This window comes from Lissotriton vulgaris, chromosome 7 (genome assembly GCF_964263255.1).
Source record: "Lissotriton vulgaris chromosome 7, aLisVul1.2, whole genome shotgun sequence".
Taxonomy (NCBI): Eukaryota; Metazoa; Chordata; class Amphibia; order Caudata; family Salamandridae; genus Lissotriton; species Lissotriton vulgaris.
Window position 1 is genome coordinate 1,423,178,140 of NC_141695.1, and position 25,564 is coordinate 1,423,203,703.

The window sequence follows — 25,564 nt, forward strand, 5'->3', positions numbered from 1 at the left end:
TTCATTGAAAAGCAGCCAGGCACATTTTAGCTAGTTTTACTTGTAAGTGGGGTTTGAAACTCTTTTCAGGATCAGTACTGGGCTCAAAACATGCAGCCCTGAGGTCTCTCATGATAGCAGGTGGTTAAATAGAAATTCGCTGCTCAGCTGACCCTGTAGGAGCAACCGTATGCCAAAAATGTAAGCAGAATGAGCTTTTCAGTGAAAAGCAGCCAGGCACATTTTAGCTAGTTTTACTTGTAAGTGGGGTTTGAAACTCTTTTCAGGATCAGTACTGGGCTCAAAACATGCAGCCCTGAGGTCTCTCATGATAGCAGGTGGTTAAATAGAAATTCGCTGCTCAGCTGACCCTGTAGGAGCAACCGTATGCCAAAAATGTAAGCAGAATGAGCTTTTCAGTGAATAGCAGCCAGGCACATTTTCGCTAGTTTTACTTGTAAGTGGGGTTGGAAACGCTTTTCAGGATCAGTACTGTGCTCAAAACATGCAGCCCTGAGGTCTCTCATGATAGCAGGTGGTTAAATAGAAATTCGCTGCTCAGCTGACCCTGTAGGAGCAACCGTATGCCAAAAATGTAAGCAGAATGAGCTTTTCAGTGAATAGCAGCCAAGTACATTTTAGCTAGTTTTACTTGTAAGTGGGGTTGGAAACGCTTTTCAGGATCAGTACTGGGCTCAAAACATGCAGCCCTGAGGTCTCTCATGATAGCAGGTGGTTAAATAGAAATTCGCTGCTCAGCTGACCCTGTAGGAGCAACCGTATGCCAAAAATGTAAGCAGAATGAGCTTTTCAGTGAAAAGCAGCCAGGCACATTTTAGCTAGTTTTACTTGTAAGTGGGGTTGGAAACGCTTTTCGGGCTCAGCACTGGGCTCAAAACATGCAGCCTTGAGGTCTCTCATGATAGCAGGTGGTTAAATAGAAATTCGCTGCTCAGCTGACCCTGTAGGAGCAAACGTATGCCAAAAATGTAAGCAGAATGAGCTTTTCAGTGAATAGCAGCCAGGCACATTTTAGCTAGTTTTACTTGTAAGTGGGGTTTGAAACTCTTTTCAGGATCAGTACTGCGCTCAAAACATGCAGCCCTGAGGTCTCTCATGATAGCAGGTGGTTAAGTAGAAATTTGCCACTTGGCTGACCCAGCAGGAGCAAACATATGCCAAAAATGTACACAGAATGAGCTTTTCAGTGAATAGCAGGCAGGCACATTTTAGCTAGTTTTACTTGTAAGTGAGGTTGGAAACGCTTTTCGGGCTCAGCACTGGGCTCAAAACATGCAGCCTTGAGGTCTCTCATGATAGCAGGTGGTTAAATAGAAATTCGCTGATCAGCTGACCCTGTAGGAGCAAACGTATGCCAAAAATGTACGCAGAATGAGCTTTTCAGTGAAGAGCAGCCAGGCAAATTTTAGCTAGTTTTACTTGTAAGTGGGGTTGGAAACGCTTTTCAGGATCAGTACTCGGCTCAAAACATGCAGCCCTGAGGTCTCTCATGATAGCAGGTGGTTAAATAGAAATTCGCTGCTCAGCTGACCCTGTAGGAGCAACCGTATGCCAAAAATGTAAGCAGAATGAGCTTTTCAGTGAATAGCAGCCAGGCACATTTTAGCTAGTTTTACTTGTAAGTGGGGTTGGAAACACTTTTCAGGATCAGTACTGGGCTCAAAACATGCAGCCTTGAGGTCTCTCATGATAGCAGGTGGTTAAATAGAAATTCGCTGCTCAGCTGACCCTGTAGGAGCAACCGTATGCCAAAAATGTAAGCAGAATGAGCTTTTCAGTGAATAGCAGCCAGGCACATTTTAGCTAGTTTTACTTGTAAGTGGGGTTGGAAACGCTTTTCAGGATCAGTACTCGGCTCAAAACATGCAGCCCTGAGGTCTCTCATGATAGCAGGTGGTTAAATAGAAATTCGCTGCTCAGCTGACCCTGTAGGAGCAACCGTATGCCAAAAATGTAAGCAGAATGAGCTTTTCAGTGAATAGCAGCCAGGCACATTTTAGCTAGTTTTACTTGTAAGTGGGGTTGGAAACGCTTTTCAGGATCAGTACTGGGCTCAAAACATGCAGCCCTGAGGTCTCTCATGATAGCAGGTGGTTAAATAGAAATTCGCTGCTCAGCTGACCCTGTAGGAGCAACCGTATGCCAAAAATGTAAGCAGAATGAGCTTTTCAGTGAAAAGCAGCCAGGCACATTTTAGCTAGTTTTACTTGTAAGTGGGGTTGGAAATGCTTTCGGGCTCAGTACTGGGCTCAAAACATGCAGCCTTGAGGTTTCTCATGATAGCAGGTGGTTAAATAGAAATTCGCTGCTCAGCTGACCCTGTAGGAGCAAACGTATGCCAAAAATGTAAGCAGAATGAGCTTTTCAGTGAATAGCAGCCAGGCACATTTTAGCTAGTTTTACTTGTAAGTGGGGTTTGAAACTCTTTTCAGGATCAGTACTGCGCTCAAAACATGCAGCCCTGAGGTCTCTCATGATAGCAGGTGGTTAAGTAGAAATTTGCCGCTTGGCTGACCCAGCAGGAGCAAACATATGCCAAAAATGTACGCAGAATGAGCTTTTCAGTGAATAGCAGCCAGGCACATTTTAGCTAGTTTTACTTGTAAGTGGGGTTGGAAACGCTTTTCAGGATCAGTACTCGGCTCAAAACATGCAGCCCTGAGGTCTCTCATGATAGCAGGTGGTTAAATAGAAATTCGCTGCTCAGCTGACCCTGTAGGAGCAACCGTATGCCAAAAATGTGAGCAGAATGAGCTTTTCAGTGAATAGCAGCCAGGCACATTTTAGCTAGTTTTACTTGTAAGTGGGGTTGGAAACGCTTTTCAGGATCAGTACTGGGCTCAAAACATGCAGCCCTGAGGTCTCTCATGATAGCAGGTGGTTAAATAGAAATTCGCTGCTCAGCTGACCCTGTAGGAGCAAACGTATGCCAAAAATGTAAGCAGAATGAGCTTTTCAGTGAAAAGCAGCCAGGAACATTTTAGCTAGTTTTACTTGTAAGTGAGGTTGGAAACGCTTTTCGGGCTCAGTACTGGGCTCAAAACATGCAGCCTTGAGGTCTCTCATGATAGCAGGTTGTTAAATAGAAATTCGCTGATCAGCTGACCCTGTAAGAGCAAGCGTATGCCAAAAATGTACGCAGAATGAGCTTTTCAGTGAAGAGCAGCCAGGCAAATTTTAGCTAGTTTTACTTGTAAGTGGAGTTGGAAACGCTTTTCAGGCTCAGGTACTGGGCTCAAAACATGCAGCCCTGAGGTCTCTCATGATAGCAGGTGGTTAAATAGAAATTCGCTGCTCAGCTGACCCTGTAGGAGCAACCGTATGCCAAAAATGTAAGCAGAATGAGCTTTTCAGTGAATGGCAGCCAGGCACATTTTAGCTAGTTTTACTTGTAAGTGGGGTTGGAAACGCTTTTCAGGATCAGTACTGGGCTCAAAACATGCAGCCCTGAGGTCTCTCATGATAGCAGGTGGTTAAATAGAAATTCGCTGCTCAGCTGACCCTGTAGGAGCAACCGTATGCCAAAAATGTAAGCAGAATGAGCTTTTCAGTGAATAGCAGCCAAGCACATTTTAGCTAGTTTTACTTGTAAGTGGAGTTGGAAACGCTTTTCAGGATCAGTACTGGGCTCAAAACATGCAGCCCTGAGGTCTCTCATGATAGCAGGTGGTTAAATAGAAATTCGCTGCTCAGCTGACCCTGTAGGAGCAACCGTATGCCAAAAATGTAAGCAGAATGAGCTTTTCAGTGAATAGCAGCCAGGCACATTTTAGCTAGTTTTACTTGTAAGTGGGGTTGGAAACGCTTTTCAGGATCAGTACTCGGCTCAAAACATGCAGCCCTGAGGTCTCTCATGATAGCAGGTGGTTAAATAGAAATTCGCTGCTCAGCTGACCCTGTAGGAGCAACCGTATGCCAAAAATGTAAGCAGAATGAGCTTTTCAGTGAATAGCAGCCAGGCACATTTTAGCTAGTTTTACTTGTAAGTGGGGTTGGAAACACTTTTCAGGATCAGTACTGGGCTCAAAACATGCAGCCCTGAGGTCTCTCATGATAGCAGGTGGTTAAATAGAAATTCGCTGCTCAGCTGACCCTGTAGGAGCAACCGTATGCCAAAAATGTAAGCAGAATGAGCTTTTCAGTGAAAAGCAGCCAGGCACATTTTAGCTAGTTTTACTTGTAAGTGAGGTTGGAAACGCTTTTCGGGCTCAGTACTGGGCTCAAAACATGCAGCCTTGAGGTCTCTCATGATAGCAGGTTGTTAAATAGAAATTCGCTGATCAGCTGACCCTGTAAGAGCAAGCGTATGCCAAAAATGTACGCAGAATGAGCTTTTCAGTGAAGAGCAGCCAGGCAAATTTTGGCTAGTTTTACTTGTAAGTGGAGTTGGAAACGCTTTTCAGGCTCAGGTACTGGGCTCAAAACATGCAGCCCTGAGGTCTCTCATGATAGCAGGTGGTTAAATAGAAATTCGCTGCTCAGCTGACCCTGTAGGAGCAACCGTATGCCAAAAATGTAAGCAGAATGAGCTTTTCAGTGAATAGCAGCCAGGCACATTTTAGCTAGTTTTACTTGTAAGTGGGGTTGGAAACGCTTTTCAGGATCAGTACTGGGCTCAAAACATGCAGCCCTGAGGTCTCTCATGATAGCAGGTGGTTAAATAGAAATTCACTGCTCAGCTGACCCTGTAGGAGCAACCGTAGGCCAAAAATGTAAGCAGAATGAGCTTTTCAGTGAAAAGCAGCCAGGCACATTTTAGCTAGTTTTACTTGTAAGTGAGGTTGGAAACGCTTTTCGGGCTCAGTACTGGGCTCAAAACATGCAGCCTTGAGGTCTCTCATGATAGCAGGTTGTTAAATAGAAATTCGCTGATCAGCTGACCCTGTAAGAGCAAGCGTATGCCAAAAATGTACGCAGAATGAGCTTTTCAGTGAAGAGCAGCCAGGCAAATTTTAGCTAGTTTTACTTGTAAGTGGAGTTGGAAACGCTTTTCAGGCTCAGGTACTGGGCTCAAAACATGCAGCCCTGAGGTCTCTCATGATAGCAGGTGGTTAAATAGAAATTCGCTGCTCAGCTGACCCTGTAGGAGCAACCGTATGCCAAAAATGTAAGCAGAATGAGCTTTTCAGTGAATAGCAGCCAGGCACATTTTAGCTAGTTTTACTTGTAAGTGGGGTTGGAAACGCTTTTCAGGATCAGTACTGGGCTCAAAACATGCAGCCCTGAGGTCTCTCATGATAGCAGGTGGTTAAATAGAAATTCGCTGCTCAGCTGACCCTGTAGGAGCAACCGTATGCCAAAAATGTAAGCAGAATGAGCTTTTCAGTGAATAGCAGCCAAGCACATTTTAGCTAGTTTTACTTGTAAGTGGGGTTGGAAACGCTTTTCAGGATCAGTACTCGGCTCAAAACATGCAGCCCTGAGGTCTCTCATGATAGCAGGTGGTTAAATAGAAATTCGCTGCTCAGCTGACCCTGTAGGAGCAACCGTATGCCAAAAATGTAAGCAGAATGAGCTTTTCAGTGAATAGCAGCCAGGCACATTTTAGCTAGTTTTACTTGTAAGTGGGGTTGGAAACGCTTTTCAGGATCAGTACTGGGCTCAAAACATGCAGCCCTGAGGTCTCTCATGATAGCAGGTGGTTAAATAGAAATTCGCTGCTCAGCTGACCCTGTAGGAGCAACCGTATGCCAAAAATGTAAGCAGAATGAGCTTTTCAGTGAAAAGCAGCCAGGCACATTTTAGCTAGTTTTACTTGTAAGTGAGGTTGGAAACGCTTTTCGGGCTCAGTACTGGGCTCAAAACATGCAGCCTTGAGGTCTCTCATGATAGCAGGTTGTTAAATAGAAATTCGCTGATCAGCTGACCCTGTAAGAGCAAGCGTATGCCAAAAATGTACGCAGAATGAGCTTTTCAGTGAAGAGCAGCCAGGCAAATTTTAGCTAGTTTTACTTGTAAGTGGAGTTGGAAACGCTTTTCAGGCTCAGGTACTGGGCTCAAAACATGCAGCCCTGAGGTCTCTCATGATAGCAGGTGGTTAAATAGAAATTCGCTGCTCAGCTGACCCTGTAGGAGCAACCGTATGCCAAAAATGTAAGCAGAATGAGCTTTTCAGTGAATAGCAGCCAGGCACATTTTAGCTAGTTTTACTTGTAAGTGGGGTTGGAAACGCTTTTCAGGATCAGTACTGGGCTCAAAACATGCAGCCCTGAGGTCTCTCATGATAGCAGGTGGTTAAATAATAATTCGCTGCTCAGCTGACCCTGTAGGAGCAACCGTATGCCAAAAATGTAAGCAGAATGAGCTTTTCAGTGAAAAGCAGCCAGGCACATTTTAGCTAGTTTTACTTGTAAGTAGTGTTGGAAACGCTTTTCGGGCTCAGTACTGGGCTCAAAACATGCAGCCTTGAGGTCTCTCATGATAGCAGGTGGTTAAATAGAAATTCGCTGCTCAGCTGACCCTGTAGGAGCAAACGTATGCCAAAAATGTAAGCAGAATGAGCTTTTCAGTGAATAGCAGCCAGGCACATTTTAGCTAGTTTTACTTGTAAGTGGGGTTTGAAACTCTTTTCAGGATCAGTACTGCGCTCAAAACATGCAGCCGTGAGGTCTCTCATGATAGCAGGTGGTTAAGTAGAAATTTGCCACTTGGCTGACCCAGCAGGAGCAAACATATGCCAAAAATGTACACAGAATGAGCGTTTCAGTGAATAGCAGGCAGGCACATTTTAGCTAGTTTTACTTGTAAGTGGGGTTGGAAACGCTTTTCAGGATCAGTACTCGGCTCAAAACATGCAGCCCTGAGGTCTCTCATGATAGCAGGTGGTTAAATAGAAATTCGCTGCTCAGCTGACCCTGTAGGAGCAACCGTATGCCAAAAATGTAAGCAGAATGAGCTTTTCAGTGAATAGCAGCCAGGCACATTTTAGCTAGTTTTACTTGTAAGTGGAGTTGGAAACGCTTTTCAGGATCAGTACTGGGCTCAAAACATGCAGCCCTGAGGTCTCTCATGATAGCAGGTGGTTAAATAGAAATTCGCTGCTCAGCTGACCCTGTAGGAGCAACCGTATGCCAAAAATGTAAGCAGAATGAGCTTTTCAGTGAAAAGCAGCCAGGAACATTTTAGCTAGTTTTACTTGTAAGTGAGGTTGGAAACGCTTTTCGGGCTCAGTACTGGGCTCAAAACATGCAGCCCTGAGGTCTCTCATGATAGCAGGTGGTTAAATAATAATTCGCTGCTCAGCTGACCCTGTAGGAGCAACCGTATGCCAAAAATGTAAGCAGAATGAGCTTTTCAGTGAAAAGCAGCCAGGCACATTTTAGCTAGTTTTACTTGTAAGTAGGGTTGGAAACGCTTTTCGGGCTCAGTACTGGGCTCAAAACATGCAGCCTTGAGGTCTCGCATGATAGCAGGTGGTTAAATAGAAATTCGCTGCTCAGCTGACCCTGTAGGAGCAAACGTATGCCAAAAATGTAAGCAGAATGAGCTTTTCAGTGAATAGCAGCCAGGCACATTTTAGCTAGTTTTACTTGTAAGTGGGGTTTGAAACTCTTTTCAGGATCAGTACTGCGCTCAAAACATGCAGCCCTGAGGTCTCTCATGATAGCAGGTGGTTAAGTAGAAATTTGCCACTTGGCTGACCCAGCAGGAGCAAACATATGCCAAAAATGTACACAGAATGAGCGTTTCAGTGAATAGCAGGCAGGCACATTTTAGCTAGTTTTACTTGTAAGTGGGGTTGGAAACGCTTTTCAGGATCAGTACTCGGCTCAAAACATGCAGCCCTGAGGTCTCTCATGATAGCAGGTGGTTAAATAGAAATTCGCTGCTCAGCTGACCCTGTAGGAGCAACCGTATGCCAAAAATGTAAGCAGAATGAGCTTTTCAGTGAATAGCAGCCAGGCACATTTTAGCTAGTTTTACTTGTAAGTGGAGTTGGAAACGCTTTTCAGGCTCAGGTACTGGGCTCAAAACATGCAGCCCTGAGGTCTCTCATGATAGCAGGTGGTTAAATAGAAATTCGCTGATCAGCTGACCCTGTAAGAGCAAGCGTATGCCAAAAATGTACGCAGAATGAGCTTTTCAGTGAAGAGCAGCCAGGCAAATTTTAGCTAGTTTTACTTGTAAGTGGAGTTGGAAACGCTTTTCAGGCTCAGGTACTGGGCTCAAAACATGCAGCCTTGAGGTCTCTCATGATAGCAGGTGGTTAAATAGAAATTCGCTGCTCAGCTGACCCTGTAGGAGCAACCGTATGCCAAAAATGTAAGCAGAATGAGCTTTTCAGTGAATAGCAGCCAGGCACATTTTAGCTAGTTTTACTTGTAAGTGGGGTTGGAAACGCTTTTCAGGATCAGTACTGGGCTCAAAACATGCAGCCCTGAGGTCTCTCATGATAGCAGGTGGTTAAATAGAAATTCGCTGCTCAGCTGACCCTGTAGGAGCAACCGTATGCCAAAAATGTAAGCAGAATGAGCTTTTCAGTGAATAGCAGCCAAGCACATTTTAGCTAGTTTTACTTGTAAGTGGAGTTGGAAACGCTTTTCAGGATCAGTACTGGGCTCAAAACATGCAGCCCTGAGGTCTCTCATGATAGCAGGTGGTTAAATAGAAATTCGCTGCTCAGCTGACCCTGTAGGAGCAACCGTATGCCAAAAATGTAAGCAGAATGAGCTTTTCAGTGAATAGCAGCCAGGCACATTTTAGCTAGTTTTACTTGTAAGTGGGGTTGGAAACGCTTTTCAGGATCAGTACTCGGCTCAAAACATGCAGCCCTGAGGTCTCTCATGATAGCAGGTGGTTAAATAGAAATTCGCTGCTCAGCTGACCCTGTAGGAGCAACCGTATGCCAAAAATGTAAGCAGAATGAGCTTTTCAGTGAATAGCAGCCAGGCACATTTTAGCTAGTTTTACTTGTAAGTGGGGTTGGAAACGCTTTTCAGGATCAGTACTGGGCTCAAAACATGCAGCCCTGAGGTCTCTCATGATAGCAGGTGGTTAAATAGAAATTCGCTGCTCAGCTGACCCTGTAGGAGCAACCGTATGCCAAAAATGTAAGCAGAATGAGCTTTTCAGTGAAAAGCAGCCAGGCACATTTTAGCTAGTTTTACTTGTAAGTGAGGTTGGAAACGCTTTTCGGGCTCAGTACTGGGCTCAAAACATGCAGCCTTGAGGTCTCTCATGATAGCAGGTTGTTAAATAGAAATTCGCTGATCAGCTGACCCTGTAAGAGCAAGCGTATGCCAAAAATGTACGCAGAATGAGCTTTTCAGTGAAGAGCAGCCAGGCAAATTTTAGCTAGTTTTACTTGTAAGTGGAGTTGGAAACGCTTTTCAGGCTCAGGTACTGGGCTCAAAACATGCAGCCCTGAGGTCTCTCATGATAGCAGGTGGTTAAATAGAAATTCGCTGCTCAGCTGACCCTGTAGGAGCAACCGTATGCCAAAAATGTAAGCAGAATGAGCTTTTCAGTGAATAGCAGCCAGGCACATTTTAGCTAGTTTTACTTGTAAGTGGGGTTGGAAACGCTTTTCAGGATCAGTACTGGGCTCAAAACATGCAGCCCTGAGGTCTCTCATGATAGCAGGTGGTTAAATAATAATTCGCTGCTCAGCTGACCCTGTAGGAGCAACCGTATGCCAAAAATGTAAGCAGAATGAGCTTTTCAGTGAAAAGCAGCCAGGCACATTTTAGCTAGTTTTACTTGTAAGTAGTGTTGGAAACGCTTTTCGGGCTCAGTACTGGGCTCAAAACATGCAGCCTTGAGGTCTCTCATGATAGCAGGTGGTTAAATAGAAATTCGCTGCTCAGCTGACCCTGTAGGAGCAAACGTATGCCAAAAATGTAAGCAGAATGAGCTTTTCAGTGAATAGCAGCCAGGCACATTTTAGCTAGTTTTACTTGTAAGTGGGGTTTGAAACTCTTTTCAGGATCAGTACTGCGCTCAAAACATGCAGCCCTGAGGATCTCATGATAGCAGGTGGTTAAGTAGAAATTTGCCACTTGGCTGACCCAGCAGGAGCAAACATATGCCAAAAATGTACACAGAATGAGCGTTTCAGTGAATAGCAGGCAGGCACATTTTAGCTAGTTTTACTTGTAAGTGGGGTTGGAAACGCTTTTCAGGATCAGTACTCGGCTCAAAACATGCAGCCCTGAGGTCTCTCATGATAGCAGGTGGTTAAATAGAAATTCGCTGCTCAGCTGACCCTGTAGGAGCAACCGTATGCCAAAAATGTAAGCAGAATGAGCTTTTCAGTGAATAGCAGCCAGGCACATTTTAGCTAGTTTTACTTGTAAGTGGAGTTGGAAACGCTTTTCAGGATCAGTACTGGGCTCAAAACATGCAGCCCTGAGGTCTCTCATGATAGCAGGTGGTTAAATAGAAATTCGCTGCTCAGCTGACCCTGTAGGAGCAACCGTATGCCAAAAATGTAAGCAGAATGAGCTTTTCAGTGAAAAGCAGCCAGGAACATTTTAGCTAGTTTTACTTGTAAGTGAGGTTGGAAACGCTTTTCGGGCTCAGTACTGGGCTCAAAACATGCAGCCCTGAGGTCTCTCATGATAGCAGGTGGTTAAATAATAATTAGCTGCTCAGCTGACCCTGTAGGAGCAACCGTATGCCAAAAATGTAAGCAGAATGAGCTTTTCAGTGAAAAGCAGCCAGGCACATTTTAGCTAGTTTTACTTGTAAGTAGGGTTGGAAACGCTTTTCGGGCTCAGTACTGGGCTCAAAACATGCAGCCTTGAGGTCTCCCATGATAGCAGGTGGTTAAATAGAAATTCGCTGCTCAGCTGACCCTGTAGGAGCAAACGTATGCCAAAAATGTAAGCAGAATGAGCTTTTCAGTGAATAGCAGCCAGGCACATTTTAGCTAGTTTTACTTGTAAGTGGGGTTTGAAACTCTTTTCAGGATCAGTACTGCGCTCAAAACATGCAGCCCTGAGGTCTCTCATGATAGCAGGTGGTTAAGTAGAAATTTGCCACTTGGCTGACCCAGCAGGAGCAAACATATGCCAAAAATGTACACAGAATGAGCGTTTCAGTGAATAGCAGGCAGGCATATTTTAGCTAGTTTTACTTGTAAGTGGGGTTGGAAACGCTTTTCAGGATCAGTACTCGGCTCAAAACATGCAGCCCTGAGGTCTCTCATGATAGCAGGTGGTTAAATAGAAATTCGCTGCTCAGCTGACCCTGTAGGAGCAACCGTATGCCAAAAATGTAAGCAGAATGAGCTTTTCAGTGAATAGCAGCCAGGCACATTTTAGCTAGTTTTACTTGTAAGTGGAGTTGGAAACGCTTTTCAGGATCAGTACTGGGCTCAAAACATGCAGCCCTGAGGTCTCTCATGATAGCAGGTGGTTAAATAGAAATTCGCTGCTCAGCTGACCCTGTAGGAGCAACCGTATGCCAAAAATGTAAGCAGAATGAGCTTTTCAGTGAAAAGCAGCCAGGAACATTTTAGCTAGTTTTACTTGTAAGTGAGGTTGGAAACGCTTTTCGGGCTCAGTACTGGGCTCAAAACATGCAGCCTTGAGGTATCTCATGATAGCAGGTGGTTAAATAGAAATTCGCTGATCAGCTGACCCTGTAGGAGCAAACGTATGCCAAAAATGTAAGCAGAATGAGCTTTTCAGTGAATAGCAGCCAGGCACATTTTAGCTAGTTTTACTTGTAAGTGGGGTTGGAAACGCTTTTCAGGATCAGTACTGGGCTCAAAACATGCAGCCCTGAGGTCTCTCATGATAGCAGGTGGTTAAATAGAAATTCGCTGCTCAGCTGACCCTGTAGGAGCAACCGTATGCCAAAAATGTAAGCAGAATGAGCTTTTCAGTGAATAGCAGCCAGGCACATTTTAGCTAGTTTTACTTGTAAGTGGGGTTGGAAACGCTTTTCAGGATCAGTACTGGGCTCAAAACATTCAGCCCTGAGGTCTCTCATGATAGCAGGTGGTTAAATAGAAATTCGCTGCTCAGCTGACCCTGTAGGAGCAACCGTATGCCAAAAATGTAAGCAGAATGAGCTTTTCAGTGAATAGCAGCCAGGCACATTTTAGCTAGTTTTACTTGTAAGTGGGGTTGGAAACGCTTTTCAGGATCAGTACTGGGCTCAAAACATGCAGCCCTGAGGTCTCTCATGATAGCAGGTGGTTAAATAGAAATTCGCTGCTCAGCTGACCCTGTAGGAGCAACCGTATGCCAAAAATGTAAGCAGAATGAGCTTTTCAGTGAAAAGCAGCCAGGCACATTTTAGCTAGTTTTACTTGTAAGTGGGGTTGGAAACGCTTTTCGGGCTCAGTACTGGGCTCAAAACATGCAGCCTTGAGGTCTCTCATGATAGCAGGTGGTTAAATAGAAATTCGCTGCTCAGCTGACCCTGTAGGAGCAAACGTATGCCAAAAATGTGCGCAGAATGAGCTTTTCAGTGAATAGCAGCCAGGCACATTTTAGCTAGTTTTACTTGTAAGTGGGGTTTGAAACTCTTTTCAGGATCAGTACTGCGCTCAAAACATGCAGCCCTGAGGTCTCTCATGATAGCAGGTGGTTAAGTAGAAATTTGCCACTTGGCTGACCCAGCAGGAGCAAACATATGCCAAAAATGTACCCAGAATGAGCTTTTCAGTGAATAGCAGCCAGGCACATTTTAGCTAGTTTTACTTGTAAGTGGGGTTGGAAACGCTTTTCAGGATCAGTACTCGGCTCAAAACATGCAGCCCTGAGGTCTCTCATGATAGCAGGTGGTTAAATAGAAATTCGCTGCTCAGCTGACCCTGTAGGAGCAACCGTATGCCAAAAATGTAAGCAGAATGAGCTTTTCAGTGAATAGCAGCCAGGCACATTTTAGCTAGTTTTACTTGTAAGTGGGGTTGGAAACGCTTTTCAGGATCAGTACTGGGCTCAAAACATGCAGCCCTGAGGTCTCTCATGATAGCAGGTGGTTAAATAGAAATTCGCTGCTCAGCTGACCCTGTAGGAGCAACCGTATGCCAAAAATGTAAGCAGAATGAGCTTTTCAGTGAAAAGCAGCCAGGCACATTTTAGCTAGTTTTACTTGTAAGTGAGGTTGGAAACGCTTTTCGGGCTCAGTACTGGGCTCAAAACATGCAGCCTTGAGGTCTCTCATGATAGCAGGTGGTTAAATAGAAATTCGCTGATCAGCTGACCCTGTAAGAGCAAACGTATGCCAAAAATGTAAGCAGAATGAGCTTTTCAGTGAATAGCAGCCAAGCACATTTTAGCTAGTTTTACTTGTAAGTGGAGTTGGAAACGCTTTTCAGGCTCAGGTACTGGGCTCAAAACATGCAGCCTTGAGGTCTCTCATGATAGCAGGTGGTTAAATAGAAATTCGCTGCTCAGCTGACCCTGTAGGAGCAACCGTATGCCAAAAATGTAAGCAGAATGAGCTTTTCAGTGAAAAGCAGCCAGGCACATTTTAGCTAGTTTTACTTGTAAGTAAAGTAAGCCAGGCACATTTTAGCTAGTTTTACTTGTAAGTGGGGTTGGAAACGCTTTTCAGGATCAGTACTGGGCTCAAAACATGCAGCCCCGAGGTCTCTCATGATAGCAGGTGGTTAAATAGAAATTTGCTGCTCAGCTGACCCTGTAGGAGCAACCGTATGCCAAAAATGTAAGCAGAATGAGCTTTTCAGTGAAAAGCAGCCAGGCACATTTTAGCTAGTTTTACTTGTAAGTGGGGTTGGAAACGCTTTTCGGGCTCAGTACTGGGCTCAAAACATGCAGCCTTGAGGTCTCTCATGATAGCAGGTGGTTAAATAGAAATTTGCTGCTCAGCTGATCCTGTAGGAGCAAACGTATGCCAAAAATGTAAGCAGAATGAGCTTTTCAGTGAATAGCAGCCAGGCACATTATAGCTAGTTTTACTTTTAAGTGGGGTTGGAAATGCTTTTCAGGCTCAGTACTGGGCTCAAAAGATGCAGCTCTGAGGTCTCTCCTGATAGCGGGTGGTTAAGTATAAATTTGCCACTTGGCTAACCCAGCAGGAGCAAACGTATGCCAAAAATGTACACAGAATGAGCTTTTCAGTGAATAGCAGCCAGGCACATTTTAGCTAGTTTTACTTGTAAGTGGGGTTGGAAACGCTTTTCAGGATCAGTACTGGGCTCAAAACATGCAGCCCTGAGGTCTCTCATGATAGCAGGTGGTTAAATAGAAATTCGCTATTCAGCTGACCCGGCAGGAGCAAACGTATTCCAAAAATGTACGCAGAATGAGCTTTTTAGTGAAGAGCAGCCACGCGCATTTTAGCTAGTTTTACTTGTAAGTGGAGTTGGAAACGCTTTTCAGGATCAGTACTGGGCTCAAAACATGCAGCCCTGAGGTCTCTCATGATAGCAGGTGGTTAAATAGAAATTCGCTGCTCAGCTGACCCGACAGGAGCCAATGTATGCCAAAAATGTACGCAGAATGAGCTTTTCAGTGAAGAGCAGCCAGGCCAATTTTAGCTAGTTTTACTTGTAAGTGGAGTTGGAAACGCTTTTCAGGCTCAGTACTGGGCTCAAAACATGCAGCCTTAAGGTCTCTCATGATAGCAGGTGGTTAAATAGAAATTCGCTGCTCAGCTGACCCTGTAGGAGCAAACGTATGCCAAAAAATGTAAGCAGAATGAGCTTTTCAGTGAATAGCAGCCAGGCACATTTTAGCTAGTTTTCCTGTTAAGTGGGGTTGGAAACGCTTTTCAGGATCAGTACTGGGCTCAAAACATGCAGCCCTGAGGTCTCTCATGATAGCAGGTGGTTAAATAGAAATTCGCTGCTCAGCTGACCCAGCAGGAGCAAACGTATGCCGCGGAATGAGCTTTTCAGTGAAGAGCAGCCAGGCACATTTTAGCTAGTTTTACTTGTAAGTGGAGTTGGAAACGCTTTTCAGGATCAGTACTGGGCTCAAAACATGCAGCCCTGAGGTCTCTCATGATAGCAGGTGGTTAAATAGAAATTCGCTGCTCAGCTGACCCTGTAGGAGCAACCGTATGCCAAAAATGTAAGCAGAATGAGCTTTTCAGTGAATAGCAGCCAGGCACATTTTAGCTAGTTTTACTTGTAAGTGGGGTTGGAAACGCTTTTCAGGATCAGTACTGCGCTCAAAACATGCAGCCCTGAGGTCTCTCATGATAGCAGGTGGTTAAATAGAAATTCGCTGCTCAGCTGACCCTGTAGGAGCAACCGTATGCCAAAAATGTAAGCAGAATGAGCTTTTCAGTGAAAAGCAGCCAGGCACATTTTAGCTAGTTTTACTTGTAAGTGGGGTTGGAAACGCTTTTCGGGCTCAGTACTGGGCTCAAAACATGCAGCCTTGAGGTTTCTCATGATAGCAGGTGGTTAAATAGAAATTCGCTGCTCAGCTGACCCTGTAGGAGCAAACGTATGCCAAAAATGTAAGCAGAATGAGCTTTTCAGTGAATAGCAGCCAGGCACATTTTAGCTAGTTTTACTTGTAAGTGGGGTTTGAAACTCTTTTCAGGATCAGTACTGCGCTCAAAACATGCAGCCCTGAGGTCTCTCATGATAGCAGGTGGTTAAGTAGAAATTTGCCGCTTGGCTGACCCAGCAGGAGCAAACATATGCCAAAAATGTACACAGAATGAGCTTTTCAGTGAATAGCAGCCAGGCACATTTTAGCTAGTTTTACTTGTAAGTGGGGTTGGAAACGCTTTTCAGGATCAGTACTCGGCTCAAAACATGCAGCCCTGAGGTCTCTCATGATAGCAGGTGGTTAAATAGAAATTCGCTGCTCAGCTGACCCTGTAGGAGCAACCGTATGCCAAAAATGTGAGCAGAATGAGCTTTTCAGTGAAAAGCAGCCAGGCACATTTTAACTAGTTTTACTTGTAAGTGAGGTTGGAAACGCTTTTCGGGTTCAGTACTGGGCTCAAAACATGCAGCCTTGAGGTCTCTCATGATAGCAGGTTGTTAAATAGAAATTCGCTGATCAGCTGACCCTGTAAGAGCAAGCGTATGCCAAAAATGTACGCAGAATGAGCTTTTCAGTGAAGAGCAGCCAGGCACATTTTAGCTAGTTTTACTTGTAAGTGGAGTTGGAAACGCTTTTCAGGCTCAGGTACTGGGCTCAAAACATGCAGCCTTGAGGTCTCTCATGATAGCAGGTGGTTAAATAGAAATTCGCTGCTCAGCTGACCCTGTAGGAGCAAACGTATGCCAAAAATGTAAGCAGAATGAGCTTTTCAGTGAATAGCAGCCAGGCACATTTTAGCTAGTTTTACTTGTAAGTGGGGTTTGAAACTCTTTTCAGGATCAGTACTGGGCTCAAAACATGCAGCCCTGAGGTCTCTCATGATAGCAGGTGGTTAAATAGAAATTCGCTGCTCAGCTGACCCTGTAGTAGCAACCGTATGCCAAAAATGTAAGCAGAATGAGCTTTTCAGTGAATAGCAGCCAGGCACATTTTAGCTAGTTTTACTTGTAAGTGGGGTTGGAAACGCTTTTCAGGATCAGTACTGGGCTCAAAACATGCAGCCCTGAGGTCTCTCATGATAGCAGGTGGTTAAATAGAAATTCGCTGCTCAGCTGACCCTGTAGGAGCAACCGTATGCCAAAAATGTAAGCAGAATGAGCTTTTCAGTGAATAGCAGCCAAGCACATTTTAGCTAGTTTTACTTGTAAGTGGAGTTGGAAACGCTTTTCAGGATCAGTACTGGGCTCAAAACATGCAGCCCTGAGGTCTCTCATGATAGCAGGTGGTTAAATAGAAATTCGCTGCTCAGCTGACCCTGTAGGAGCAAACGTATGCCAAAAATGTAAGCAGAATGAGCTTTTCAGTGAATAGCAGCCAGGCACATTTTAGCTAGTTTTACTTGTAAGTGGGGTTTGAAACTCTTTTCAGGATCAGTACTGCGCTCAAAACATGCAGCCCTGAGGTCTCTCATGATAGCAGGTGGTTAAGTAGAAATTTGCCACTTGGCTGACCCAGCAGGAGCAAACATATGCCAAAAATGTACACAGAATGAGCTTTTCAGTGAATAGCAGGCAGGCACATTTTAGCTAGTTTTACTTGTAAGTGGGGTTGGAAACGCTTTTCAGGATCAGTACTCGGCTCAAAACATGCAGCCCTGAGGTCTCTCATGATAGCAGGTGGTTAAATAGAAATTCGCTGCTCAGCTGACCCTGTAGGAGCAACCGTATGCCAAAAATGTAAGCAGAATGAGCTTTTCAGTGAATAGCAGCCAGGCACATTTTAGCTAGTTTTACTTGTAAGTGGAGTTGGAAACGCTTTTCAGGATCAGTACTGGGCTCAAAACATGCAGCCCGGAGGTCTCTCATGATAGCAGGTGGTTACATAGAAATTCGCTGCTCAGCTGACCCTGTAGGAGCAACCGTATGCCAAAAATGTAAGCAGAATGAGCTTTTCAGTGAAAAGCAGCCAGGCACATTTTAGCTAGTTTTACTTGTAAGTGAGGTTGGAAACGCTTTTCGGGCTCAGTACTGGGCTCAAAACATGAAGCCTTGAGGTCTCTCATGATAGCAGGTGGTTAAATAGAAATTCGCTGATCAGCTGACCCTGTAGGAGCAAACGTATGCCAAAAATGTACGCAGAATGAGCTTTTCAGTGAAGAGCAGCCAGGCAAATTTTAGCTAGTTTTACTTGTAAGTGGAGTTGGAAACGCTTTTCAGGCTCAGTACTGGGCTCAAAACATGCAGCCTTGAGGTCTCTCATGATAGCAGGTGGTTAAATAGAAATTCGCTGCTCAGCTGACCCTGTAGGAGCAAACGTATGCCAAAAATGTAAGCAGAATGAGCTTTTCAGTGAATAGCAGCCAGGCACATTTTAGCTAGTTTTACTTGTAACTGGGGTTTGAAACTCTTTTCAGGATCAGTACTGGGCTCAAAACATGCAGCCCTGAGGTCTCTTAGGATAGCAGGTGGTTAAATAGAAATTCGCTGCTCAGCTGACCCTGTAGGAGCAACCGTATGCCAAAAATGTAAGCAGAATGAGCTTTTCAGTGAATAGCAGCCAGGCACATTTTAGCTAGTTTTACTTGTAAGTGGGGTTGGAAACGCTTTTCAGGATCAGTACTGGGCTCAAAACATTCAGCCCTGAGGTCTCTCATGATAGCAGGTGGTTAAATAGAAATTCGCTGCTCAGCTGACCCTGTAGGAGCAACCGTATGCCAAAAATGTAAGCAGAATGAGCTTTTCAGTGAATAGCAGCCAGGCACATTTTAGCTAGTTTTACTTGTAAGTGGGGTTGGAAACGCTTTTCGGGATCAGTACTGGGCTCAAAACATGCAGCCCTGAGGTCTCTCATGATAGCAGGTGGTTAAATAGAAATTCGCTGCTCAGCTGACCCTGTAGGAGCAACCGTATGCCAAAAATGTAAGCAGAATGAGCTTTTCAGTGAAAAGCAGCCAGGCACATTTTAGCTAGTTTTACTTGTAAGTGGGGTTGGAAACGCTTTTCGGGCTCAGTACTGGGCTCAAAACATGCAGCCTTGAGGTCTCTCATGATAGCAGGTGGTTAAATAGAAATTCGCTGCTCAGCTGACCCTGTAGGAGCAAACGTATGCCAAAAATGTGCGCAGAATGAGCTTTTCAGTGAATAGCAGCCAGGCACATTTTAGCTAGTTTTACTTGTAAGTGGGGTTTGAAACTCTTTTCAGGATCAGTACTGCGCTCAAAACATGCAGCCCTGAGGTCTCTCATGATAGCAGGTGGTTAAGTAGAAATTTGCCACTTGGCTGACCCAGCAGGAGCAAACATATGCCAAAAATGTACACAGAATGAGCTTTTCAGTGAATAGCAGCCAGGCACATTTTAGCTAGTTTTACTTGTAAGTGGGGTTGGAAACGCTTTTCAGGATCAGTACTCGGCTCAAAACATGCAGCCCTGAGGTCTCTCATGATAGCAGGTGGTTAAATAGAAATTCGCTGCTCAGCTGACCCTGCAGGAGCAACCGTATGCCAAAAATGTAAGCAGAATGAGCTTTTCAGTGAAAAGCAGCCAGGCACATTTTAGCTAGTTTTACTTGTAAGTGAGGTTGGAAATGCTTTTCGGGCTCAGTACTGGGCTCAAAACATGCAGCCTTGAGGTCTCTCATGATAGCAGGTGGTTAAATAGAAATTCGCTGATCAGCTGACCCTGTAAGAGCAAGCGTATGCCAAAAATGTAAGCAGAATGAGCTTTTCAGTGAATAGCAGCCAAGCACATTTTAGCTAGTTTTACTTGTAAGTGGAGTTGGAAACGCTTTTCAGGCTCAGGTACTGGGCTCAAAACATGCAGCCTTGAGGTCTCTCATGATAGCAGGTGGTTAAATAGAAATTCGCTGCTCAGCTGACCCTGTAGGAGCAACCGTATGCCAAAAATGTAAGCAGAATGAGCTTTTCAGTGAAAAGCAGCCAGGCACATTTTAGCTAGTTTTACTTGTAAGTAAAGTAAGCCAGGAACATTTTAGCTAGTTTTACTTGTAAGTGGGGTTGGAAACGCTTTTCAGGATCAGTACTGGGCTCAAAACATGCAGCCCCGAGGTCTCTCATGATAGCAGGTGGTTAAATAGAAATTTGCTGCTCAGCTGACCCTGTAGGAGCAACCGTATGCCAAAAATGTAAGCAGAATGAGCTTTTCAGTGAAAAGCAGCCAGGCACATTTTAGCTAGTTTTACTTGTAAGTGGGGTTGGAAACGCTTTTCGGGCTCAGTACTGGGCTCAAAACATGCAGCCTTGAGGTCTCTCATGATAGCAGGTGGTTAAATAGAAATTTGCTGCTCAGCTGATCCTGTAGGAGCAAACGTATGCCAAAAATGTAAGCAGAAAGAGCTTTTCAGTGAATAGCAGCCAGGCACATTATAGCTAGTTTTACTTTTAAGTGGGGTTGGAAATGCTTTTCAGGCTCAGTACTGGGCTCAAAAGATGCAGCTCTGAGGTCTCTCCTGATAGCGGGTGGTTAAGTATAAATTTGCCACTTGGCTGACCCAGCAGGAGCAAACGTATGCCAAAAATGTACACAGAATGAGCTTTTCAGTGAATAGCAGCCAGGCACATTTTAGCTAGTTTACTTGTAAGTGGGGTTGGAAACGCTTTTCAGGATCAGTACTGGGCTCAAAACATGCAGCCCTGAGGTCTCTCATGATAGCAGGTGGTTAAATAGAAATTCGCTGCTCAGCTGACCCGGCAGGAGCAAACGTATTCCAAAAATGTACGCAGAATGAGCTTTTTAGTGAAGAGCAGCCACGCGCATTTTAGTTAGTTTTACTTGTAAGTGGAGTTGGAAACGCTTTTCAGGCTCAGTACTGGGCTCAAAACATGCAGCTTTGAGGTCTCTCATTATAGCAGGTGGTTAAATAGAAATTCGCTGCTCAGCTGACCCTGTAGGAGCAAACGTATGCCAAAAATGTAAGCAGATTGAGCTTTTCAGTGAATAGCAGCCAGGCACATTTTAGCTAGTTTTACTTGTAACTGGGGTTTGAAACTCTTTTCAGGATCAGTACTGGGCTCAAAACATGCAGCCCTGAGGTCTCTCATGATAGCAGGTGGTTAAATAGAAATTTGCTGCTCAGCTGACCCTGTAGGAGCAACCGTATGCCAAAAATGTAAGCAGAATGAGCTTTTCAGTGAATAGCAGCCAGGCACATTTTAGCTAGTTTTACTTGTAAGTGGGGTTGGAAACGCTTTTCAGGATCAGTACTGGGCTCAAAACATTCAGCCCTGAGGTCTCTCATGATAGCAGGTGGTTAAATAGAAATTCGCTGCTCAGCTGACCCTGTAGGAGCAACCGTATGCCAAAAATGTAAGCAGAATGAGCTTTTCAGTGAATAGCAGCCAGGCACATTTTAGCTAGTTTTACTTGTAAGTGGAGTTGGAAACGCTTTTCTGGATCAGTACTGGGCTCAAAACATGCAGCCCTGAGGTCTCTCATGATAGCAGGTGGTTAAATAGAAATTCGCTGCTCAGCTGACCCTGTAGGAGCAACCGTATGCCAAAAATGTAAGCAGAATGAGCTTTTCAGTGAATAGCAGCCAGGCACATTTTAGCTAGTTTTACTTGTAAGTGGGGTTGGAAACGCTTTTCAGGATCAGTACTGGGCTCAAAACATGCAGCCCTGAGGTCTCTCATGATAGCAGGTGGTTAAATAGAAATTCGCTGCTCAGCTGACCCTGTAGGAGCAAACGTATGCCAAAAATGTGCGCAGAATGAGCTTTTCAGTGAATAGCAGCCAGGCACATTTTAGCTAGTTTTACTTGTAAGTGGGGTTTGAAACTCTTTTCAGGATCAGTACTGCGCTCAAAACATGCAGCCCTGAGGTCTCTCATGATAGCAGGTGGTTAAGTAGAAATTTGCCACTTGGCTGACCCAGCAGGAGCAAACATATGCCAAAAATGTACACAGAATGAGCTTTTCAGTGAATAGCAGCCAGGCACATTTTAGCTAGTTTTACTTGTAAGTGGGGTTGGAAACGCTTTTCAGGATCAGTACTCGGCTCAAAACATGCAGCCCTGAGGTCTCTCATGATAGCAGGTGGTTAAATAGAAATTCGCTGCTCAGCTGACCCTGTAGGAGCAACCGTATGCCAAAAATGTAAGCAGAATGAGCTTTTCAGTGAATAGCAGCCAGGCACATTTTAGCTAGTTTTACTTGTAAGTGGGGTTGGAAACGCTTTTCAGGATCAGTACTGGGCTCAAAACATGCAGCCCTGAGGTCTCTCATGATAGCAGGTGGTTAAATAGAAATTCGCTGCTCAGCTGACCCTGTAGGAGCAACCGTATTCCAAAAATGTAAGCAGAATGAGCTTTTCAGTGAAAAGCAGCCAGGCACATTTTAGCTAGTTTTACTTGTAAGTGAGGTTGGAAACGCTTTTCGGGCTCAGTACTGGGCTCAAAACATGCAGCCTTGAGGTCTCTCATGATAGCAGGTGGTTAAATAGAAATTCGCTGATCAGCTGACCCTGTAAGAGCAAGCGTATGCCAAAAATGTAAGCAGAATGAGCTTTTCAGTGAATAGCAGCCAAGCACATTTTAGCTAGTTTTACTTGTAAGTGGAGTTGGAAACGCTTTTCAGGCTCAGGTACTGGGCTCAAAACATGCAGCCTTGAGGTCTCTCATGATAGCAGGTGGTTAAATAGAAATTCGCTGCTCAGCTGACCCTGTAGGAGCAACCGTATGCCAAAAATGTAAGCAGAATGAGCTTTTCAGTGAAAAGCAGCCAGGCACATTTTAGCTAGTTTTACTTGTAAGTAAAGTAAGCCAGGCACATTTTAGCTAGTTTTACTTGTAAGTGGGGTTGGAAACGCTTTTCAGGATCAGTACTGGGCTCAAAACATGCAACCCCGAGGTCTCTCATGATAGCAGGTGGTTAAATAGAAATTTGCTGCTCAGCTGACCCTGTAGGAGCAACCGTATGCCAAAAATGTAAGCAGAATGAGCTTTTCAGTGAAAAGCAGCCAGGCACATTTTAGCTAGTTTTACTTGTAAGTGGGGTTGGAAACGCTTTTCGGGCTCAGTACTGGGCTCAAAACATGCAGCCTTGAGGTCTCTCATGATAGCAGGTGGTTAAATAGAAATTTGCTGCTCAGCTGATCCTGTAGGAGCAAACGTATGCCAAAAATGTACACAGAATGAGCTTTTCAGTGAATAGCAGGCAGGCACATTTTAGCTAGTTTTACTTGTAAGTGGGGTTGGAAACTCTTTTCAGGATCAGTACTCGGCTCAAAACATGCAGCCCTGAGGTCTCTCATGATAGCAGGTGGTTAAATAGAAATTCGCTGCTCAGCTGACCCCTTAGGAGCAACCGTATGCCAAAAATGTAAGCAGAATGAGCTTTTCAGTGAATAGCAGCCAGGCACATTTTAGCTAGTTTTACTTGTAAGTGGAGTTGGAAACGCTTTTCAGGATCAGTACGGGCTCAAAACATGCAGCCCTGAGGTCTCTCATGATAGCAGGTGGTTAAATAGAAATTCGCTGCTCAGCTGACCCTGTAGGAGCAACCGTATGCCAAAAATGTAAGCAGAATGAGCTTTTCAGTGAAAAGCAGCCAGGCACATTTTAGCTAGTTTTACTTGTAAGTGAGGTTGGAAACGCTTTTCGGGCTCAGTACTGGGCTCAAAACATGCAGCCTTGAGGTCTCTCATGATAGCAGGTGGTTAAATAGAAATTCGCTGATCAGCTGACCCTGTAGGAGCAAACGTATGCCAAAAATGTACGCAGAATGAGCTTTTCAGTGAAGAGCAGCCAGGCAAATTTTAGCTAGTTTTACTTGTAAGTGGAGTTGGAAACGCTTTTCAGGCTCAGTACTGGGCTCAAAACATGCAGCCTTGAGGTCTCTCATGATAGCAGGTGGTTAAATAGAAATTCGCTGCTCAGCTGACCCTGTAGGAGCAAACGTATGCCAAAAATGTAAGCAGAATGAGCTTTTCAGTGAATAGCAGCCAGGCACATTTTAGCTAGTTTTACTTGTAACTGGGGTTTGAAACTCTTTTCAGGATCAGTACTGGGCTCAAAACATGCAGCCCTGAGGTCTCTCATGATAGCAGGTGGTTAAATAGAAATTCGCTGCTCAGCTGACCCTGTAGGAGCAACCGTATGCCAAAAATGTAAGCAGAATGAGCTTTTCAGTGAATAGCAGCCAGGCACATTTTAGCTAGTTTTACTTGTAAGTGGGGTTGGAAACGCTTTTCAGGATCAGTACTGGGCTCAAAACATTCAGCCCTGAGGTCTCTCATGATAGCAGGTGGTTAAATAGAAATTCGCTGCTCAGCTGACCCTGTAGGAGCAACCGTATGCCAAAAATGTAAGCAGAATGAGCTTTTCAGTGAATAGCAGCCAGGCACATTTTAGCTAGTTTTACTTGTAAGTGGAGTTGGAAACGCTTTTCTGGATCAGTACTGGGCTCAAAACATGCAGCCCTGAGGTCTCTCATGATAGCAGGTGGTTAAATAGAAATTCGCTGCTCAGCTGACCCTGTAGGAGCAACCGTATGCCAAAAATGTAAGCAGAATGAGCTTTTCAGTGAATAGCAGCCAGGCACATTTTAGCTATTTTTACTTGTAAGTGGGGTTGGAAACGCTTTTCAGGATCAGTACTGGGCTCAAAACATGCAGCCCTGAGGTCTCTCATGATAGCAGGTGGTTAAATAGAAATTCGCTGCTCAGCTGACCCTGTAGGAGCAACCGTATGCCAAAAATGTAAGCAGAATGAGCTTTTCAGTGAAAAGCAGCCAGGCACATTTTAGCTAGTTTTACTTGTAAGTGGGGTTGGAAACGCTTTTCGGGCTCAGTACTGGGCTCAAAACATGCAGCCTTGAGGTCTCTCATGATAGCAGGTGGTTAAATAGAAATTCGCTGCTCAGCTGACCCTGTAGGAGCAAACGTATGCCAAAAATGTGCGCAGAATGAGCTTTTCAGTGAATAGCAGCCAGGCACATTTTAGCTAGTTTTACTTGTAAGTGGGGTTTGAAACTCTTTTCAGGATCAGTACTGCGCTCAAAACATGCAGCCCTGAGGTCTCTCATGATAGCAGGTGGTTAAGTAGAAATTTGCCACTTGGCTGACCCAGCAGGAGCAAACATATGCCAAAAATGTACACAGAATGAGCTTTTCAGTGAATAGCAGCCAGGCACATTTTAGCTAGTTTTACTTGTAAGTGGGGTTGGAAACGCTTTTCAGGATCAGTACTCGGCTCAAAACATGCAGCCCTGAGGTCTCTCATGATAGCAGGTGGTTAAATAGAAATTCGCTGCTCAGCTGACCCTGTAGGAGCAACCGTATGCCAAAAATGTAAGCAGAATGAGCTTTTCAGTGAATAGCAGCCAGGCACATTTTAGCTAGTTTTACTTGTAAGTGGGGTTGGAAACGCTTTTCAGGATCAGTACTGGGCTCAAAACATGCAGCCCTGAGGTCTCTCATGATAGCAGGTGGTTAAATAGAAATTCGCTGCTCAGCTGACCCGGCAGGAGCCAATGTATGCCAAAAATGTACGCAGAATGAGCTTTTCAGTGAAGAGCAGCCAGGCCAATTTTAGCTAGTTTTACTTGTAAGTGGAGTTGGAAACGCTTTTCAGGCTCAGTACTGGGCTCAAAACATGCAGCCTTAAGGTCTCTCATGATAGCAGGTGGTTAAATAGAAATTCGCTGCTCAGCTGACCCTGTAGGAGCAAACGTATGCCAAAAAATGTAAGCAGAATGAGCTTTTCAGTGAATAGCAGCCAGGCACATTTTAGCTAGTTTTCCTGTTAAGTGGGGTTGGAAACGCTTTTCAGGATCAGTACTGGGCTCAAAACATGCAGCCCTGAGGTCTCTCATGATAGCAGGTGGTTAAATAGAAATTCGCTGCTCAGCTGACCCAGCAGGAGCAAACGTATGCCGCAGAATGAGCTTTTCAGTGAAGAGCAGCCAGGCACATTTTAGCTAGTTTTACTTGTAAGTGGAGTTGGAAACGCTTTTCAGGATCAGTACTGGGCTCAAAACATGCAGCCCTGAGGTCTCTCATGATAGCAGGTGGTTAAATAGAAATTCGCTGCTCAGCTGACCCTGTAGGAGCAACCGTATGCCAAAAATGTAAGCAGAATGAGCTTTTCAGTGAATAGCAGCCAGGCACATTTTAGCTAGTTTTA